Source organism: Panthera uncia, assembly GCF_023721935.1.
Source record: "Panthera uncia isolate 11264 chromosome B3 unlocalized genomic scaffold, Puncia_PCG_1.0 HiC_scaffold_1, whole genome shotgun sequence".
NCBI lineage: Eukaryota > Metazoa > Chordata > Mammalia > Carnivora > Felidae > Panthera > Panthera uncia.
The window spans coordinates 95,849,847-95,866,445 of record NW_026057582.1 but is presented as its reverse complement, the minus strand read 5'-3'; the positions used below and the strand labels follow the sequence as shown (position 1 = coordinate 95,866,445).

Genomic DNA, 16,599 nt, shown 5'->3' with positions numbered 1-16,599 from the left:
TTTTCGTGGCTCACGAGAGGAGTCAGGCGTAGGTGCGGCAGGTGCTGCGGGCCTGGGAGCGGCGTGCGAGGAGGAGCCCGCAAAGCGCCCTCGCGGGGTCGGGCGGGAGTGCTCCCTGAGGTGACAAGAGGAAGCGGGAGGTGGAGGGTGGAGAGGAGGTCCCGCCCCCACCTCGCTCTCCTCTACGGGAAGTGATGTGGGGCCAGACGGAAAATACCCGCCGAGAACCCAAAAAGGGCCGGCAACGGGTGGACGCGGAGCGCGCGCAAGAGGAGCTGCGTGGGGACAGTGAGGTGGAGCCAGGTGAGCAGGGCGGCTGCGGGAGGTCTGGGAGGCGCTGCTCGGTCCCCGGCGTCCGAGGGGTTCCGATTCAACCCGGAGGGCAGAGCGTGGTAGCCGGCGAGTGGCTGGGTTGGCCCTGGGGCTGGCATTGAAGGCTGCGATTCCTCGTCCCCCTTCTGGGGGTCAGCCTGCCGGAAAAGTTGCTTTGCTTCTCGCAGGCGCGCGGCACAGACCCTACGTTGACAACCGCCGGGGGTGGGGGACAGCTTGGGCGACGTGCTGCCTAGGTGCAGTTACAGGTTGGCACGGGGCTGAAGTCACCTCCGGGTGGCACCCGGCGCGAGCGTCCCCGTCAGTGTCGAAGGAAACTTCTGGCAGGAGAGGAGTAAAGTCCGAGACCTCCTGCACTGCCCATAGTTCTTCCTCTCTCCTGTTGTTTTCAGTTTGATTACTTAACGTCTTTACACCCTTGTTGGTGAGGGTCTGGGCAGCAAACTGGCTGGGTGCTAGAAGGTTCTCCTGTCAGTCAGACCAAAAACCCTACCTGGTGACAGGCCCTTGGGTCTTGACTGGAGGTAGGACTGAAGGACAGGTTTTGGTAACTATTGCCAAATCCTTATCTCTCTCCCAGTAGATCACCAATTAAGCAAAGTCAGGCCTGAAATGAAGGAAACCTTGTGAGCCCTTAACTTCATCTTCCCGGCCTTTTGGCTCCTGCTGGCCACATGGCCTCAGAATGTTCTGCCTTGGGTTTTCTTCCTTATCTCTTTGGGCTAACAGCTGTTTTTTATGACTCCATGGATTTTCACTTTATGTTTGGCTCATCGCTCAGAGTTGGGGAAGGGGGAGTAGTGTTATGCTATATGATTTCTGTAATTATTGCTGATTTAATTTGTTGGTAGTCCATTGTTGCTATCCCCTTCACTGTTTTCTGCCTTCTTAAAAACTTGCTTTAGAGGGAAAACAGTCTGGAAAACTGTTCTGCAGATGATTAGAACTTAAGAAAGGTTAATAAAATGCTGAAAGAACTGGACTGAAGATCATTCTTTCTGTTAGTTTTCACCTACTTTCTAACTTTCCTTCCTTCCTTTCTTCCTCTTTCTTTCTTTCTCTCTTTCTTTCTTTCTTTCTTTCTTCTTCCCTTTCTTTCTTAAATTACATGGCTTGCCTTGACTTTTAATTTTGATGAAGTATAATTAATTTTCTCTTTTGTTGTTTGTGCTTTTAGTGTCAAATCTAAGAAAGAACTTCCGAATCTAAGGTCATGAAGATTTATGCCTGTGTTTTTTTTCTAAGAGTTTTATAGCTTTAGCTCTTATATTTCAATCTTTGATTCATTTTAAGTTTATTTTTGTGTATGGTGTGAGGCAGGGGTCTAATTTAATCCTTTTGCATGTGGATATCCAATTCTCCCGTCACAATTTGTTGAAAATATTATTTTTTTCCCCTTTGAATGGTCTTGGCACTTCTATTGACAATCAGTTGGCTGTTCATATGGGGTTTATTTCTAGAGTCTTAATTCTATTCCATTGATCTATTTGTCTATCCTTATGCTAGTATCATACTATCTTTATTATTGTAGTTATGTGGTAGGTTTTGAGGTTGGGAAGTGTGAGGTCCTCCCATTTTGTTCTTCTTTTTTTGAAATTGTTCTGTCTGTCCTGGGTCTCTTGAATTTTCATATGAATTTTAAGATCAGCTTCTCAATATCGGTATCTTTGGTTTTAGAACAGATTTTAAGGGTTTTGAAGTGCGCCACAATCTCTAGGAACCAGAGTCTTGATTTCCCCCTCCCAAATCTGCTTCCACTTGGTCTTTCCCATCTCAGTCAATGGCAACTTTACTCTTCTAGATTCTCACACTAAATATTCTGGAGTCACCTGATTCCTTTCTTTTTCTCATTCCCACCTCTAATCCTTCAGTAAATCTCACTGGTTCTACTTTGAGAAAATGTAATATATATGGGATAAAAACCATTTCTCACCATTTCCACTGCTTCTACCAAGATCCTATCATTTCTGTCACCTGGATTACTGCAAAAGCCTCCTGCAGGGCCACTCTGCTTTCACCGTCACCACTCTACAGTCAACATAGCAGCCAGAGTTCATTATGCCACTCACTCCTCTGTTCACAACTGTCCAGTGGCTTTTTTTTTTTTTTTTTTTTTTTTTTTATCTCAGAAGAAAAAAATCCTCATCATGGTCTGCAAGCCTCTGATGTGGTGTGTGGCTTCATCTTCCATTATCCTCCTCTTTGCTTGTTCTGCTTCACCCATACCTTAAGACCTTTGCATTTGCTCTTTCCTCTGCCTGGAATGTTCTTCCTTCAGATGTCTGCATGGCTTTCTCACTCATTTAATCCAAGTCAAAGATCATTTCTTTAGAAAGGCTTTCCTGAACCATCCCATCTAAAATAGCATCCTTCACCCCACCTATCATTTTTTGCCCCCTAAGAAAACCTTAGTTTTCTTTTCTTTAGAGTATCTATAGCACTGTCATTACACACACACACACACACACACACACACACACACACACAACTGTTGTTTCCCACTGTTAGAATAGGCTTCATGAAGATCATGAATTTGTCTTGTTCTATGGTGTGCATAGCACCTAGAATGGGTTTTTGGCACATATTAAGCTGTGAAAAAATATGTGTTGAAAGAATGAAAAGGGAATGAGAGACTGAGAAATGGAGATCATTCTACTGTTGCTTCCTCTCTGTTCCTTCACACTTCACCTAAGAGAAGCAATGTCTGTAGTCACTTGAACATCTCCTATGTCTCCCCTGTTCTATCCTCCTATTCCCCCCAAGAGAATAGCTTTGGATTCTTATCACAGTGGCAGTGGGGAGCCCTCTTCTCTGTAGCTGGGCAGACTGTGTGGAGGCATTCAGTACCTGTCTCCAGGGATACCATTTCTTGTGCTGAATTCAAATTCAAGAAAATGGAATTCATTTCTTGATGAATATTTTGCACTATAGTGAATTAATCCTTCTCTGGCTTCTAACTGAAATTGCGATTCTGAGACACATTTTGGCATTTAATTACCTAACTACTTTAGACTGGAAACTGTTTATGTATATGTTGTCATACACGTCTTATGGCTAGATTGTAATATCCTGGAGGCAGAGCATGACTTCGGCTTACTTTTTGAGTCTTATACTGCAAGGTATCTTAGATAAAAGAAATGTTCAATAATAAACTCTTGCTGAATGTACCAGTAAGTTAATGAATAAACCTGGATTTATTTTTATCATTGGAAACTTCTAGTCCATACATTTAATTTTTTAGCCAATAGCTATAAATATCTTGTTTTAGTTCATCTTATCCTGCTGCTTCTGATAGAGCAATATTGGCTGCAGTTGAACAGGGTTTCCTGCTGCCATTTCTCAGTGAGAATTAAAGTACTTCGCCTAGAGAGTATGGTAATTAATCTTATAAGTTATTTAAAAATTGAATCAACCTTCAGTTATTTAAACTATATCTATATTTGCAAAATATGGAAAAGGATTATTTTTACATATACATGGGATATATATAAATATATTTTCCCTAATAAATTATGTTTGAAACCTCCCCCCAAAATAAGACAGAGGTTGCATATTTCAAGTCTGAGCCCCTAACTAGATGGGGGGAATCCTCTCACAATGTAAACATACATCAAATAAGCATGAAGTACACTTTAAATGTCTTGGAATTTTATATGTCAATTATACCTCAATAAAGCTAAATTAAAAACAAATGTGAACTCCTAGGAAGCAAGATTGTGTTGCCATTATTAAAACAAGATTGCCTTCTGAAGAGAGTAATTTTTCCCTTTCACTGATTTCGCTTTTTATGCCTTGTGCAGTTTTTGCTTGGATCACATTTATTCTTCTGCCTCTTGATGAGGAAGTTTAAGTTTATGATCTGGTTTCCCTTGAGCTGATTACCTTGGGAGCAGACCTGAGCACTGAATTGGAGGAAGAGATAAAGGCTTTGTAATTAACTTTATGTCCAGAGAGGGAGATATGTGGAGCAGTGAGCATCCAGCTTGTTTGGCCTCCTGTCTTGTCATGCAGCACAGAAGGCACACCACATTCTCTTCTTGTATTATTGAGGTCTACTAACACTCATATTTTATTTACTGTTAACTAAAATTTGATGCCTTGCTTACTCAAAAAGAAAGTTGAAAGTTATTTCTCCTTTTATTTATTTTTGTCTCTATGTGTGTTACTCTTTAAAAAAATTTTTTTAAATAAAAAAGTGTTTGGCATGGAACCCTACATGGGGCTTGAGCCCCTGACCCTGAGATCAAGGCCTGAGCTAAGATCAAGAATCAGCTGTTTAACCAACTGAGCCACCCAGGCACCCCTCCTTATGTGTTATTCTTGAGAAGTCCTCCCATTTAGTGCCTCAGACACCTCAGAAGTACTCACATATATGGAATCAGACTTTTGTTTCTTAAAATTGAACTTTTGATGTGGGGTTGGAGGTAGGGTGCTAGATTTAGCAAGTAAAAAAAAAAAAAAGAAATTTGCATCTTGAATAAACAATGAATACTTTCTTACTATAAGTATGTTGCATAAATACTTATACTAAAAAACTTGTTTTTTTTTTAATGTTTTCATTTATTTTTGAGACAGAGAGAGACAGAGCATGAATAGCAGAGGGGCAGAGAGAGAGGGAAACACAGAATCCGAAGCAGGCTCCAGGCTCTGAGCTGTCAGCACAGAGCCTGATGCAGGGCTCGAACTCCCAGACTGTGAGATCATGACCTGAGCTGAAGTCAGACACTCAACTGACTGAGCCACCCAGGTGCCCCCCAAAAACTTGTTTTTATGAAATGCAAATTTAACTGGGTATCTTGTATTTAATCTGGTAACTCTAGTCTGGTAAACCCATGTTTATGTGTAGGAAATGCATTGATCATGATAATGTCCAAACAATGACTGAGCTATGGCTCGTTCTGGTGACCATACATGTGTTTATCTTAAAGACAGAGAGGGGGTGCCTGGCTGGCTCAGTCGGTGGAGTGTGTGACTATTGATCTCAGAGTTGTGGGTTTGAGCCCCAAGTTGGGTGTAGATTACTTAAAAAAATAAAATCTTTAAGGACAGAGAGGACTCATAAACTCAAGGAGTATAAGAAATGGAAGGAATTTGAAGAAGATTGAGTTTTACTTTAGTCTTTTGTAATTAAGGAAATTCATATCCGCAGACATTAAGTGACTTTGTAAGATCACAGAGTTACTGGCAGAGTCAGGACTGAAATTCCAGGCACAGTGGTTGGTCTACTGCATAATGTCTTCCATAAGATATCTGTTACTTTGTAAGTTTCTTTCTTTCCTTTTCTTTTCTTTCTTTCTTTCTTTCTTTCTTTCTTTCTTTCTTTCTTTTTTCTTTCTAGATTTTCAAGTTGACCCTTAATCACTTTTTTTTTTTAATTCCAGTATAGTTAACATACAGTGTTATATTAGTTTCAGGTGCACGATTTAGTGATTCAACAATTCCCACCCTTAATCACTTGTGTTGTCATTCTCCCATGATCACTCCCTTATCATGCTGTCCCTTCCAGTCCCCAGATCCAAATGTGGCAGGCACATGAGACACCCTTGTCTTTTCTCTGAGATCCATATGACTGTTGAAAGCCACCATTTGGTTGTATTCCCTGTGACAATGCCAGAAAGCTTGTCATTCAATGTATTTTTATTCCTTTTGAGGTCTTGTTAATATTTTTGTCCCTTAAAATTTTTTATTATAAGATATTTTGATGCTTTTTTAAGTCCACAACAACCAAGTGTTGTCTTACTGACAACCTGCTTGCTTTGTGGCCTACTCCTATGAAACCTCTCACCCCCTGGCCTTGTGGCAGAACAAATATGGAAGATATATGGTAAGGACAAATGTGTTAGATAGATAGAGGTGACTTACCCTTTAGAGATGTGTTGTTGTAAAACACTGGGTTATTTTTTTATTATTTAAAACTTATGTGTACCTATTTAAGAAAGCAGCTTTGAAAATGAACATGCTTCCTCTGCCACTAGAATGCCATATTTCAGAGCCACTAATCTTGTTTTTTCATGGGTTAATTGATTAATTCATATAAAGCCTTACCAGCTGCCAGGTCAAAGCATAATAATAAAATTGGTTGCCAAGAGACTGAAAAATCTGTTCATTTTTATTAACTGCAGTTCATCCATCCTACCCTGATCCCACCACATGGTTGGCTGGTCAAATCTTATCTGGGTATGACTGGTTACTTATCTCCTGTGTATTTGTATCATTAAGAACAAAGACAGGGTCTCAGCTAACTAAACTTTATGATAAGGCATTTTTATTCTTGTTATACTAGCCCTAATATGGGGAGGAATAAGACATATAGAAATAGGTCATGACTTAAATGTTGTTTTTGAGATACCCAAGAATTTAATTTTTTTTATTAAAAAAATTTTTTTTTGAATGTTTTATTATTTATTTTTGAGAGAGAGACAGAGACAGAGAGACAGAGTGAGAGTGGGAGAGGGGCAGAGAGAGAGAGGGAGGCAGAATCCAAAGCAGGCTTCAGGCTCTGAGCTGTCAGTACAGAGCCTGATATGGGGCTCAAACTCACAAGCTGTGAGATCATGACCTGAGCAGAAGTTGAATGCTTAGTCGACTGAGCCACCCAAGCGCCCCTTAGATACCCAAGAATTTTAAAATTTAATCTATGGTGGTGATCAGGATTTCTTTGTTTCTTAAAATGTGATTAATTTTCAACGTTTTTTATTTTTTATTTTTTTTATTTTTGGGACAGAGAGAGACAGAGCATGAACGGGGGAGGGGCAGAGAGAGAGGGAGACACAGAATCGGAAACAGGCTCCAGGCTCCGAGCCATCAGCCCAGAGCCTGATGCGGGGCTTGAACTCACAGACCGTGAGATCGTGACCTGGCTGAAGTCGGACGCTTAACCGACTGCGCCACCCAGGCGCCCCAAAATGTGATTAATTTTCATAATGAATCTCACTACTACAAGGGAATGACTCCAAGAATGAGTAAAAAGGTCTAGCAGCCCTTGAAAAGATAAGGCATTGTTCCAGTCAGTTACTAGAGACCAAATGTGGCCAAACAAGCTACTGGCTGTTCCTGACTAGGCTTCCATTGTCAGGGGTAAGGTCAAGTCTCCATCGCCCTGCTCTGCTTAGGCACAGAAAGCGATGAAGTGGGTTTTGGTGCTTCTTCAGGGAGTGACTCATACCTGTGTTCTGGAACTCCTGTGTGAATGTGGAGGAGCCAACATAGCTGGGAACTAATAGGCTGGGTTTTAGTCTCTAATATGGCTGACAATTTACTATGTGATATTGCACCAGGGGTTCTCAGGGCTGATTTGACCCCCTCCTCCCCTGAGGACTCTTGACAATGTCTAGAGATAGTTTTGGTTGTCAGAGCTGGGGGGTTACTACTGGCATTTAATGGATAGAGGCACAGGACAGCCCCTCAGGACAAAGGATTGTCCTGCCCAAAATGTTCATGGTGCCAAGGCTGAGAAGCCCTGCCTTAGACAAATCACTGAATCTCCCTGGCCTGCAGTTTCCTGACTGACATGTTCTCTCCATCACGAAAAGTTAACTAAGCATGACTCCACCATTGTTGTATTTGTCACCTCTCCCTTACCCTGATTCTAAGTCATTAAATGTGGAATAGGGCCCAGGTATTGATACTGGTTTTAAGTCCCCACAAAGGATTCTGATGTGCAGTTGGACTGAGAAACCACTGCCCTCAGGGATCACATGGGAGGAGATCCTTGTAGAAGTACCAGGTGGACCGTTTGAGAGGAATGGACCCTGTGGGGACAGCTGTCAGTAGCAAGTCTGCCACATGACTCAGCATAGGTGGAAGCCTGCTAGAAACCCACAGCATTGTGACTGAAGTCTTGGCCTCTAAATTCCTCAGAGACCTGTGCTCTTGCACCTATGCATGATGAGCTCTCAGCTGACTGAGAGTGTCTGCTCCCCAAATTTCCAGCCGGTAACCATACCCTTGTTTCAGATTTGCCTGGGACATTAGGGTTTTCTAAGGAAAGTGTAAGAGTGGACAGTGTCTTCATTAACACCTTCATTAACTGTAGCTTCTCTGAAAGGTTAAAAGTCAACAACAGAAACTCCCTACCCTGAGTCATCAGCCCATTTTGCCACCCAGGTAAGGACACCACATTTATTAAACTTACAGCATCACGTAATTCAAGGGCTGGTAAGCACTCTAGAAACCAGCTAACCTCAGAGATTCAGAAGAGGTTCAGATTGATGACAGAGAAGGTTCTAGAAGACAGGCCTGTCAGCTGTTTCTCCACTGTGTTCTTTCCATGTCCCTATGGTAATCATTCTTGATTGTAACCAGGTGTAAGATGGGCAAGACAAAATTGTGTTTTTGTTGTTTAAACGAAGTGACTTTCCGATAGAATTTTAACAACCAGTGTCTTTCCTTGACTGTTCTGAAATATCACAGGAAGTGAAACAAGTATATTATGATTTTTTTAAGTTTATTTATTTATTTTGAGAGAGCAAGAGAGAGCACGAGCATGGGAGGGCCAGAGAGAGAGGGAGAGAGAGAGAATCCTAAGCAGGCTCTGCACTTTCAGCATGGAGCCCAATGCAGGGCTTGAACCCACGAATGTAAGATCATGACCTGAGCTGAAACCAAGAGTTGGACATTTAACTGAGTGAGCCACCCAGGTATATTATGATTTTAACTTAAGTTAAAGCTGTCCAGAAACATATGAGTGCCTGCTATGGGTATGTGCCAGCTGTGAGTTAAAGGCCACCATCATTTCTTCTGTATATGGCTGCTTTTCTGGTCCCATTCTTGCCCCCCACTCCCTGCTCCTGCCACAGACCATTCCTTGCAAAAAGCTGGTGATCTTTAAAAATCTAAATCAGATCATATCTTCCTTCTCTTTTAAATTTCCCTGCTATTTGCTACTGCGGTTGGTATAAGGTTCAAATGTTCTGACCATGGTCTGTAGAGGTCTCCATGATCTGGGCCCTGCTGGACTCCATGACCTCAGCTCATCCCTATGCCTTCATCTTTCAGCCTCATCTTCCTTTCTGTTCCTTGGAAATGCCAAGCACATTCCTTCTTCAGAACGTCTTGCCCTCAATGTGTTTTTCTCCAGATCTTCATGTGACTGTTTCCTTGGCATCATTCAGACTTAATTTCAAATATTACCCCATCAAAGAGGTGGGTGATGGGGGCAGATGGGTGGCTCAGTCAGTTAAGTGTCCGACTCTTGGTTTCGGCTCAGGTCATGATATCACGGTTAGTGAGATTGAGCCCTGCATTAGGCTGCAGGCTGACGGCGTGGAGCCTGCTTGGGATTCTCTCTCTCCCTCTTTGTCTGCCCCTCACTGGCTCGTGTGTACACACATTCTCTCTCTTTATCTCAAAATAAATAAACTAAAAAAAAAAAAAAAAAGAGGTGGGTGATGACTTTCACCCTGATGACTATTAAAAGTAGCCTCTGGTCACTCACTATCCTATGATTGTGTTATTGTCTTCATGGTATTTATTACTGTTTGAAATTATTTTATCCTTATGTTCACTTATTTATTGTCTCTCTTTGCATGCTAAAATGTTCTCTCAATGAGGACAGGAACTTTGTTTTGTGAACTACTATGTGTTTAACACCTAGAATCATACCTGGTACATGACAGATGCTAAGTTAATGAATGAATGACAGAAAGCAAGCAGTTGGTGTTAGAGAAGATTGCTTTACAGATTCAGTCCTATGAAATTCCTGTATTTCTTACCTGTTGGCCTTTATTTTATTCTTTAAACTGAAACTAGAACAGTAGTTTATTAATACATGAGAATTGGAATTGTTAAGCAGACTGGATTCTTTGAGAACTAATGTACTTGCTTCCTGTAGTAAAACTCCATGCGGAGCAAATATAATAGAAGAAAGCTACTTGGTAAGCACAGACTCAGGGCACAGGGACTTAGAAATCAAAAATATCTTGCTGGAAGAGGCCCGAAAGATCACCGTGGTAATGGTTCCTCACAACTGGCTGCCTGTGAAGATCACACAGGGGGATTTATTAAAACATACTCACACAAAGCCACACATTTTTCAGTCTCTCCTTTGGAAATACTGATTCATTAGTTTGCAGTCAGGACTGAGGAATCCATGTGTCCTTTAAAATGCTGCCAAAATTGGGGTTCTTGGGTGGCTAAGTCAGTTAATCATCTGACTTTCGCTCAGGTCATGATCTCCTGGTTCATGGGTTCAAGCCCTGCATTGGGCTCTGTGCTGACAGCTCAGAGCCTGGGACCTGCTTTGGATTCTGTGTCTCCCTTTCTCTCTGTCCCCCTCCTGCTCACACTCTGTCTGTCTCAAAAATAAATAAACATGAAAAAAATTTTAAATGCTGCCAAAATGATTGATGGTATATGACCAGGTTTGGGAGCTAGTGACTGAGCCCACCCCTGTTTCCAGGTAAGTAAACTGAGGCTCAGAGAGATCAAGTGCTTTACTCAGGGTCACACATCGGGTGAGCAGGGAGATGGCACTCAAATCTCCCAGGCTTCTCTCCTTGCTGTTCGCAAAATATTGCAGCAAAGATTCTCAGGTTCAGAGGCAATACCACTTCAGAAATTGCTGGTTTATTACTTTTTTCTTTATTTACTTGTAACTAAGCAGTCTGGTGTCACACAGGAAATGCATACAGCATAGTTTTCCTTTTTTACCACCAAGTGTCAAATCAATTTGATTTCAGATTCTGGGGCTGCAGAATGACCATCAGAGTGTGGTTCTGGGACCAACACCATCAGCGTGACCTGGAACGTATTAGAAATGCAGATTCTCAGTCCAGACCTACTGGATCTGAAACTCTGGAGGCAGGGCCCACAGTCTGTTATTTTAAAGCCATCCAGAAGATTCTGACACACACTCAAGTTTGAGAACCACTGTCCATAGGTACATTTTGTGGTCCAACCTCTAGTTAAAGCAGCTGGCCTCAGCCTTTTAGTTGGTGACTCTTTAACATCAAGGCCTCAACTAAAACTAGTCATCTGCTTTCTTTGGTGACATTTATTCAAAACAGGGCCTAGTGTTATAAATCTTCATCAGAATGACATACACAAGAAAGGAGGGGGAGCGATTAATTATTGAGCACCTGCTGTGTGCGAGGAACCATGTTTGAGGCGATTACTTATCTCATTTAATTCCCACCACCATTCTGCTAGGTCGGTATTATTATCCTTATTTTACAGATTGGGAATTTGAGGCTGGTAGAGGTTAAACAAGATCTTCCCTACAGGTTGACACAATTATAGTTATAATTGTGCATTTTGCTCTCTGTTGTCTCCCTAGAAAAGCTGCTCTCAAACTTTATTATAGATAACTGGGAATCCCCTGGGAAGCTTGCATTTATAAATGTAAATTCCCTAGTCTCTTTCTCAGATCCTAATTTAGAGGCCTGGATGGAAGCCAGGACTTTGGATTTTCATGAAGTACTCTAGGTGATTCTGCTATCAGTGGGCTGCAGACCATGCTTGGTGAAATCCTGTCCTGGCTCCAACCCCAGTGGTTGGAACTGGGTGCTCCTCAAGGTTTTGATGAGATTGTGTGGGTCTCCAGTGTTTCATGCACTCACAGGCCTTGGGCACCTTGTTAGGGATGTTGGCAGAACAATATGAGCATGGGAGGAGGGAGTTTGGGAGCCAGTATAAAGTAGTGTCTTACATTTCTGCTCTACCTCTCACAGGGTTCACAGGCCATGTTTTGGTTTGGTGTAACTTGATCCTTCCTGTTATCTACCCAAACTGTGCAACTTTTCTCATAGCAACTTCACCCTTGTGTTGATGGGGTACACAGTTGTGAGCAATTTCCTCCAGGCTGTAATTAATATCTATCGAATAATGAGGTCAGAAATGGTGTTTCATCTGTTTGATGATAACATAGATCCCTTATTTTTCAGGGATGGAGTTGGCATATTTAATGAATGAGTTGTCAATCCATTAGGACACTGAGTGATTTGGTTCCATTATGAAGGAAAAAAGTAAGATGCAAATTAAAAAGAATGTCAGGTGTGATGCCTGATGGCTGTCTTGGTGGGGTGGCTTGCTGATTGGTCCATAGGTTTGGAAGCAGCTACTGACATAAATACCCCAGGTCTCCCATAGTATAAAAAAGATGCATGTGTCAAAAGATGGCAAGAACCTCCTAGGACTTTGCCTAGTGGAGAAATTAGCAATATTGAAATACTAAATTTCTCTAATATGTCTTAGTTCCTAAAATAAAATTGTGTAGGGCAAGGGCAGAAGGAAATTCACAAAAGCACACATTTCAGTCTCCTGAGATCTACTGTATATAAGGCAAGTTATTTTTGCCAGTAAGAAAATAACCAAGTTACAGGGTAGGTATCTAAGCATGATTTGCCACTGATATTAGAGTGGGTAATAATATGTAACTAGTACAGTAGCTAGAGCTACCACTTATTGAGAGCTTGTTATGTGTCAGGAAGTATACAAACATTCTCTCATTTAATTCTCACCAGACTTTCAAAGTAGATATTATCCTTTATTTTACAGATGATGAAGAAAGCTCAGAAGGATTAGGTAATCTTCTCAGGGCTGGGACTGAGGTGTGCAGGGGTACAAGACTGTCAGTGCTAAAACTAAGATAATCCTGGGGAAACTGAGGTGGTTGGTTACCCTGAGTGTCACCCAGTGCACTGACCCACAGTTGATAGTTAGGAAGTAAGCCCAAAGGGTTCTGAGGGGTCAGACAGATGCCTCGTATTGAAACTTGCCGATCTGCCTCACAGAGAGGTTTTCAGGACATTTCTGGGCGCCCAGTTTCCTCCATTTTACATGCAGTTTTAATAAGCTTGATTATTTGGTTTCCAGGTGCCTTGTCAATTAGAAACTGAACACTGGAAGGAGAAGGGGTTATTCTAGAAAGGCACAGGGATTACTATGGTGAGGGACATCTGGCTGAAGGTGGGAGCAAGGAGAATGAAGTATAAATGAGTAAAAGATGAAATCAATGCAGTGGTCAGGAGGCATTTATTACAGGGGAAAACATACCTTAAAAATAGCTATTATTGGGGCGCCTGGGTGGCGCAGTCGGTTAAGCGTCCGACTTCAGCCAGGTCACGATCTCGCGGTCCGTGAGTTCGAGCCCTGCGTCAGGCTCTGGACTGATGGCTCGGAGCCTGGAGCCTGTTTCCGATTCTGTGTCTCCCTCTCTCTCTGCCCCTCCCCCGTTCATGCTCTGTCTCTCTCTGTCCCAAAAATAAATAAAAAACGTTGAAAAAAAATTTTTAAAAAATAGCTATTATTGAGCACTATGTGCTGAACACTAGTTTAAGCGCTTATAGGTATCACATAATTCAGTTTTTGCAAAATAATCCCATTATTATCTGTTCCACAGATGAGGAAACTGAGGCACAGAGAGGTCACACAGCCAGTGAGTGGTAAAGCTGAGATTCAAAGTCTCCAGAGCCCAGATCCTCAACATCCTGCTTCATTGTAGGTCCTAGATGCTGAGGAGATAGCACAAGTCAGTGGTGTTTATTGTGATGTCCTGAATTATCTAAGAAAAAAATTAAAGCATGGACATTACATTTTATAGTAGTTCCCCCCCCTTATCTGTGGGGAATATGTCCTAAGACCCCCCATGGATGGCTGAAACCGTGGATAGTACTAAACCCTATATATACTATGTTTTTTCCTATACATATATACCTGTGATAAAGTTTAATTTATAAATTAGGTACAGTAAGAGATTAACAACAATAAGTAATAATAAAATAGAACAATTATAACAATATACTGAATAGAAGTTATGTGAACATGGTGTCTCTCTCTCAAGATATCTTATTGTGCTGCACTCATCCTTCTTGTGATGATTTGAGATGATAAAATGCCTATACAATGAGATGCAGTGAAGTGAATGACATAGGCTTTGTGATGTAGCATTTGGCAACTATTGGCCTACTGACGAATCATTAGGGATCATCTGCTTCTGGGCCATTACAGACCCCACATTCCTGAAGCCCTGGAAAACAAAACCATGGATGGGGTCGGTGTACTACTGTATTTTGTATTAATTAATTTTTTTAAATTTTATCAAGGTTATACATGGACATAGTGCTATGGGCCTGTTACAAAAAAAAAACATCAGTTCCTCCCCACCCCCGCCAGCTCATTTCCTGCTCCCCAGAGATGACTGCTTTCAATTCTTTTTAGTAAGATGACTCTTGCTGGTAGTTACATCCCTTGTCTCTAAATGACATACTGATATTTCTGTGGTCAGTTTTCAGTTTTAGGCATTATTTAAATGCCTATGCCTAGACACTTTACCATGGAAGAAGAGAATGTTAACTCATTTCCCCACCTCCCTCTACCACACACGCCTGCCTCTACCACACGTGTACGCCATTTCCGTCCCTCCTCTCAACACTTACGAAATAGTTTTAGTCAGATCAGTATGTCCTGGGCTTGTTGTCTTTATCTTTAGGCCTTCCCTCCGGGGCTGGGCAGATTCTCCAGAGAAGAACATTTGAACCACCTGCCTGTGGAGAATGCCTGCATTCTGGAAGTTCCAGCATGTAGGCAGGGGTGGAGGTATATCAGTATTTAGAGGATTAGGACCTAAGTAGACTTCCACTGTTTTTAGCCTTAACTTTACCCTCCCTTTACCTCCGGGAGTGTTTCTACAGAATCTGTGATGAGTTCCTTTTTGGCTTTCCCTAGTGGCAGATAAGGGGCCACCTTTCCCAGGTCTGCTGTTCAGTTACCTCTTATCCATTTACTTTCTAGCTTCCCCATTTTGTAACTGTTCTTTCCACTCACTTTGTCTTTGTTTGTGTCTAAAAGAATAAAACCCAGCTTTTTATCGTTATGTTAATGAGATTTGGGGAGGTAGCAGAACTAAGGTGTGTGTTTAGTGTGCCATCTTTATCCTGATGTCAAAGTCATTTCAGAAAGCTTTCACTGTAGAGGAGGTAAAAAAAGTTTGTGTTGCTCTAATGGGAAGATCAATAGTTCTATAAAAAATGGAAGCTTTACTTGATACTCAAAGTGTATTTCTGGGACTAGAACCATCAGTATTACCTGGGCATCACCTGGGTGCTTGTTAGGGAGAGTCATGGGCCCTACCCAAACTTACTGAATCAAAATTAGCATTTTCACAAAATCTCTAGGAGAGTCCTATGCATTCTGAAGGTTGAGAAGTGCTAATATGAAACTTTACTCAACTCCTACTGTAGTTAGGATAAGTTAATTCTAATGAGTTTTAATCTGGGATTTAAAAGTCTTGGTACATTACCTTAATAAATTATTCTCTGAATTCTAGAGGTTGCTGTAAGATAATATAGAGGAGTAAGTTTTCATGAAAATGTACCTTTTCTCCCTTAATAAACCATGTCTGTAAATCTGAGTCAATATCAGATGTGAACCAAAAATTCCATGCCATTTGCCACGAGAGATGTCAGACTGGTTATGTTCAGGCTTTTTTAGTTGCCCACAGTTCTTGAGGTTGGTGATAAGATTTTATAGATGGGCTAGGTTGAGTTTTCAGTCACACATCAAGCTGCCAAAGTGAGAGGGTGGCTTCCCCTAGAGGCAAAGGATAGATTAATTAGTTTATGCCCAGCATCTGACCCAGTGAAAGTATATGCTCAGCAAGTGACTGTGGGATGAGTGAACTAAAGAAGATACAATTCTTGTCTTCAAGATATTCACCAACCAACACAAAATAAATTGGATGTCACCATACAGGGTTGACCAGCTCTAGGAAACCATAAGCACAGAGAAGAGGCATCTAACTTAGCATTGCTGGCACAAAGAGGCAAAGGGCTATATGTCTTGATGAACCAAGCTTGGATGGTTTAGAGCAGTGGCTCCCAGTTTAATGTGTATTAGAATCACTTGGTGGGCTTGTTAAAACACAGACCCTCTGGCCATCCTGACAATTTATGATTCAGTAGGCCTGGGGTGGGCCTAAGGATGTGCATTTCTAACCATGTCCCAGGTGATGCTGATGATACTGATTTCACATTTTGAAAACCACAGGTTTTAGAGAATTATAAATAGTTCTTGTGGCTGGAGTCGGGGGACCAGGAATTGTAGGTGATACTGAAAGCAGAAGTCTAAGAAGTAGGGACTCCATTGTGGAGGTTGTGGAGAGTCATTGACAGGTTTTATAGAGGAGAGTGATGGTTACCCATTTGCAGTTTGGAAAGATCATTTTGGTGTGGTGTGGAGGATGGATCAATGGGGCCAGAAAACCAAGTAAGTGGTTGATCATAGCCATACGGATGAGAAAAAATAAAAACTTGGAATAAAGGTGGGATG

The 16,599-nt window shown here is 41.7% G+C and overlaps 1 protein-coding gene across 4 annotated transcripts in view; it reads left to right on the top strand.

Annotated features, from left to right (window-relative positions):
* Window positions 1-201: 201 nt before the first annotated feature.
* Window positions 202-16,599, top strand: part of RAB27A (RAB27A, member RAS oncogene family) — a 76,316-nt gene continuing 59,918 nt past the window's right edge. For 3 of the 4 annotated variants that reach the window (XM_049613654.1, XM_049613651.1, XM_049613655.1), the window contains exon 1: window positions 202-303. The gene's annotated coding sequence lies outside the window, so the exon portion shown is untranslated. Of the gene's footprint in view, window positions 304-14,409; window positions 14,853-16,599 lie in introns of those variants that run through there. The other variant, XM_049613652.1, reaches the window with a different exon arrangement.